The 5087-nt window shown below is 45.9% G+C and overlaps 1 long non-coding RNA gene across 1 annotated transcript; it reads right to left on the bottom strand.

Moving 5' to 3' along the window:
- Nucleotides 1–309: 309 nt before the first annotated feature.
- LOC135564795 (uncharacterized) lies at nucleotides 310–912 on the bottom strand. The gene is made up of 3 exons (XR_010461273.1): nucleotides 775–912; nucleotides 505–588; nucleotides 310–402 (listed from the first exon to the last, which is right to left on the bottom strand). It is a non-coding gene; the product is annotated as an uncharacterized LOC135564795 (long non-coding RNA).
- Between the last annotated feature and the right edge of the window lie 4175 nt (nucleotides 913–5087).

The raw sequence follows: 5087 nt of genomic DNA, 5'->3' as shown, positions 1-5087 counted from the left end.
GTGTTGTGTATAGGCCAGTAACACAACAACATGTGGAAAAACCCAATTCCACTTTGACATTATGGGGTGTTGTGTATAGGCCAGTAACACAACAACATGTGGAAAAACACAATTCCACTTTGACATTATGGGGTGTTGTGTATAAGCCAGTAACACAACAAAATGTGGAAAAAGTCAAGGGGTGTGAATACTTTCACTATAGGGAATAGTGTCATTGGTGATGCACAATAACATGGTACTGACCATTCTCTTCTCTACTCACACACACACACACGCCCACACACTCAGTGACATGGTACTGACCGTTCTCCATCTGCTCCTTGGCCTCCTCCTCTGACAGCCCCAGTCTCCCTACAGCTGTACCCTGTAGAGGGAGCGGACTCTGCCTGCGACAACCACGCACTACAACACACACACACGCACACACAAACACATCATCATCATCTATAGACCTGTGCCTCGCCTGTAACACACACCCACTACACACACAGTGAGTACACCCACCCAGGATAGCTGTTCCTGTCTGCTGTCTGCTGGTCATCCTGTACCTGGTAGCAGTATCCATGGGAACCCTGGGTCCAGGGCTGGCTGTAGAGGGAAGAGGGTGGGAGAGAGAGGGAAAAGCAGGGAGGGAGAGAGTTGTAAGCTAAGATACAGCTGTATTTACAGGGCTGTGTCCCTCGTCTGGGCCAAGCCATCAGCCAACAGAGCCCTGGACAAAAGCAGCAAAGTACTATATAGGGAATAGGGTGCAATCTGAGGTGCAGTACTCACACTGGCCTAGCTGCCGTTTGGGTCCCCACAGCTGAGGGGGGAGAGGGGGGTCTGAGCTGGGCGGCCCCTGGTCCTTACTCCATGGCCCCAGCCCCCTCTCCACATCCTGGGGTACAACAAGGCCCTCTGGAGGCCTACTCCACCTGGAAGAGTGGGGGTGGGAAGGAAGAGTGGGGAGAGAGAAGAAGGGGGAAGAGAGAGGAGATAGAAAGGAAGGGGGAGAGAGAAAAAGAGAGCGGGAGGGAGAGGATGAATGAAAACACAAATTGACCAAAAAAAGATCTAGATTTTTGCACATGCACAGGTCTGCACACTCACCTCTTATCAGTTGGTTTTGGTGCCTGATCACTTCTATAAGGAGATGCAATGAAGGCACTGGTAAAGCGAGACATGGCTAACTAACAAGCCAAGTCTTCAACCATACATAAACAGCAAAGGACGTCTGTCTGAGAAAACACAAGTAGTTGGAGAACAGTTATAGACAAGGGCTAATGTATGTAGCTGACCAAACTATCAGAAGCTAGTTAGTTAACTCACTCGAAGTGGCTAGCACAGCTAGCTAGGTACTGTACCTAGCTAACTTGACAAGCCCGCTAGTTAGCTAGAACAATTTGTGGTCGAAAAAATTGCAAGTTGTGTTTTCTTGATACTTAGTTACTTCAAGTAATTAAGCTGTTCAACACGTGATGTAAATGGTACATTTTACATACAAGTACAACATCAAACTTACATTGAATATTTTCTAAGCTTAGCTAGCTAGGTTAACTGTTAGCTAATGTTAGCTAGCATACCTAGACGCTTTAGATTCGACCGTTGGTTGGTTTCATTTGGGAAATTATAACTTTACGCCAAAGATTTGACTAAATATCCATATCAAAATCTATATTTCATCAATGTGAATGCAGCAGAGACGTATAAGGAATAAAATAAGAACAAAAAACCGCTCACCTTTCCTCCCAACTGACAACAAGCACTAAAACTAAATTCAGGGAAACCGTCACTAGATGGCACCGTTTAGCCATATACAGTAACGTTATACTGGTAATAAATATGCCATGATGCACTCAAATCATAAACTAGCTGCAATCGAAACCACTACCATTTGTTTTACATATTTTAATCAAACCAGGCTGATTTCATAGGCTACATCATACACCAGATGTACACAACACACCCCAAGACACATTCAAAACACATGTTTTTGCTTCACACAACATAAATACAGAGATAGGCCAGTCTGTCAGTCATTTAGACTCTTAGCTTTACTGAGATAGTATCTTTAGGTTTGAGAAGAAGGTAGGTTTTCTAATGCCAGTCTGTCAGTCAGTTAGACTCTTGGCTTTACAGAGATAGTATCTTTAGGTTTGAGAAGAAGGTAGGTTATCTAAGGCCAGTTTGTCTGTCAGTTAGACTCTTGGCTTTACAGAGATAGTATCTTTAGGTTTGAGAAGAAGGTAGGTTATCTAAGGCCAGTTTGTCTGTCAGTTAGACTCTTGGCTTTACAGAGATAGTATCTTTAGGTTTGAGAAGAAGGTAGGTTATCTAAGGCCAGTCTGTCTGTCAGTTAGAATCTTGGCTTTACAGAGATAGTATCTTTAGGTTTGAGAAGAAGGTAGGAGGTCTGATTTTGCTCTAGTGTAGTGTCCCAAATGGCACCCTATTTCCTATATAGTGCACTACTTTTGACGGGGCTTTTGTTAACAGTAGTGCACTATATAGGGGAGAGGGTGCCATGTGGGACACCGGCTGTGATTCATGCAGTCAGTCAAGATGTTAATGAAGACACAAACAATCCCCGAGGGGTGTGTGTGTGTGTGGCAGCTTGTTGCCTAGAGGTTGTTGCCACAAGTGTAGTGTGATCTGAATCTGTGTGACAGGTACTCAGACTCTTCTTTAAATACAGAAAACACTCTTTCTCTCTCTCTCGCAATCTCTTCCCCTCACACTCCCCCATGTAAATGTATGCAAAGCCAACGTGTACACTAGGATGATCACAGCATGCTGAGAAACACAACACTACTCATTCTCTCAATTCAATTTTTTTTATTTTACTAGGCAAGGCAGTTAAGAACAATTATTATTTTATTTTTTCTCAGAACAGTGGGTTCCTGTTCAGGGGCAGAACGACAGATTTGTACCTTGTCAGCTCAGGGATTTGAACTTGCAAGTGAAGAACAAACACCATTGTAAATAAGACCCTTATTTATGTTTATTTATTTTCTCTTTTGTACTTTAACTATTTGCACATCATTACAACACTGTTTATAGACATAATATGTGATTTGAAATGTCTTTATTCTTTCGGAAGTTTTGGTGAGTGTAATGTTTATTGTTAATTCTTTATTGTTAATTTCACTTTTGTTTATTATCTATTTCACTTGCTTTGGCAATGTAAACATATGTTGCCCATGCCAATAAAGCCCCTTAAATTGGGGCGGCAGGGTAGCCTAGTGGTTAGAGCGTTGGGCTAGTAAGCGGAAGGTAAGTACCGCTTACTAGTCCAACTAGGCTACCCTGCCGCCCCAATTTAAGGGGCTTTATTGGCATGGGCAACATATGTTTACATAAATAAACATAAATAAGGGTCTTATTTACAATGGTGTTTGTTCTTCACTGGTTGCCCTTTTCTTGTGGCAACAGGTCACAAATCTTGCTGCTGTGATGGCACACTGGTATTTCACCCAGTATATATGGGAGTGTATCAAAATTGGGTTTGTTTTCAAATTATTTGTGGATCTGTGCAATCTGAGAGAAATATTTGTCCCTAATATGGTCATACATTTGGCAAGAGGTTAGGAAGGGCAGCTCAGTTTCCACCTCATTTTGTGGGCAGTAAGCACATAGCCTGTCTTCTCTTGAGAGCCAGGTCTGCCTAGAGTGGCCTTTCTCAAAGGCAAGGCAATGCTCACTGAGTCTGTACATAGTCAAAGCTTTCCTTAAATTTGGGTCAGTCGCTGTGGTCAGGTATTCTGCCACTGAGGAAATATACAAGTCTGCTGTTAATGATAATGCAGAGGATTTTCCAAAGGTTGCTGTTGACACATATTCCCCGGTAGTTATTGGGGTCAAATTTGTCTCCACTTTTGTGGATTGGGGTGATCAGTCCTTAGTTCCAAATATTGGGGAAGATGCCAGAGCTGAGGATGATTGTCACGGCCGTTGTTGGAGGAAGACCAAGGTGCAGCGTGGTGAGCGTTCATATCTTTATTTATAATGTCGCCAACAAAACAAGAAATAACCAAAACGCCCGTGAAACTTACAAGGGCTATAGTGCCCCTAACAAAGACAACTTCCCACAATCACAACAGGGGAAAAGGCTGCCTAAGTATGATTCCCAATCAGAGAAAACGATAGACAGCTGTCCCTGATTGAGAACCATAGCATGACAGTACCCCACCCCAAAAGGTGCAGACTCCCGCCGCAAAACCTGAACCTATAAGGGAGGGTCCAGGTGGGCATCTATCCGCGGTGGTGGCTCTGGTACGGGACGTATACCCCGTTCCACATCTGGCTCACCTCACTTTGGTGGCGCCTCCGGTGCGGGGACCCTCGTTGCCGACCCCGGACTGGGGACCCTCTCTGCGGGCCCCGGACTGGAGACCGTCGCTGGAGGCTTCTTGCCATGGATCATCACTGGAGGCTTCGTGCCATGGATCATCACTGGAGGCTTCGTGTCATGGATCATCACTGGAGGCTTCTTGCCATTGATCATCACTGGAGGCTTCGTGCCATGGATCATCACTGGAGGCTTCGTGCCATGGATCATCACTGGAGGCTTGGGTCCATGGATCATCACTGGAGGCTTCTTGCCATTGATCATCACTGGAGGCTTCGTGCCATGGATCATCACTGAAGGCTTCGTGCCATGGATCATCACTGGAGGCTTCGTGCCATGGATCATCACTGGAGGCTTCGTGCCATGGATCATCACTGGAGGTTTCGTGCCATGGATCATCACTGGAGGCTTCGTGCCATGGATCATCACTGGAGGCTTCGTGCCATGGATCATCACTGGAGGCTTCGTGCCATGGATCATCACTGGAGGCTTCGTGCCATGGATCATCACTGGAGGGAGGAGACGTATGGGCAGCCTGGTGCATGGAGCTGTCACAGGGCTCACCAGGCTGGGGAGACATACTGGAGGCTTGATTCTTGGCGGAGGCACCGGATAAACTGGGCTGTGTAGGTGCACTGGAGGTCTGGAGCGTAGAGCACAACCCGTCCTGGCTGGATGGTTATCTTCGCCCTGCACAGGACGCACTGGGCTGTGCAGACGCACCGGAGACACAGTGCGCAGAGCCAGCGCAGGATAT

Source organism: Oncorhynchus nerka, linkage group LG26, assembly GCF_034236695.1.
Source record: "Oncorhynchus nerka isolate Pitt River linkage group LG26, Oner_Uvic_2.0, whole genome shotgun sequence".
Taxonomy (NCBI): Eukaryota; Metazoa; Chordata; class Actinopteri; order Salmoniformes; family Salmonidae; genus Oncorhynchus; species Oncorhynchus nerka.
The sequence above is the reverse complement of the archived record's forward strand: the minus strand, read 5'-3'. Positions and strand labels throughout refer to the sequence as shown.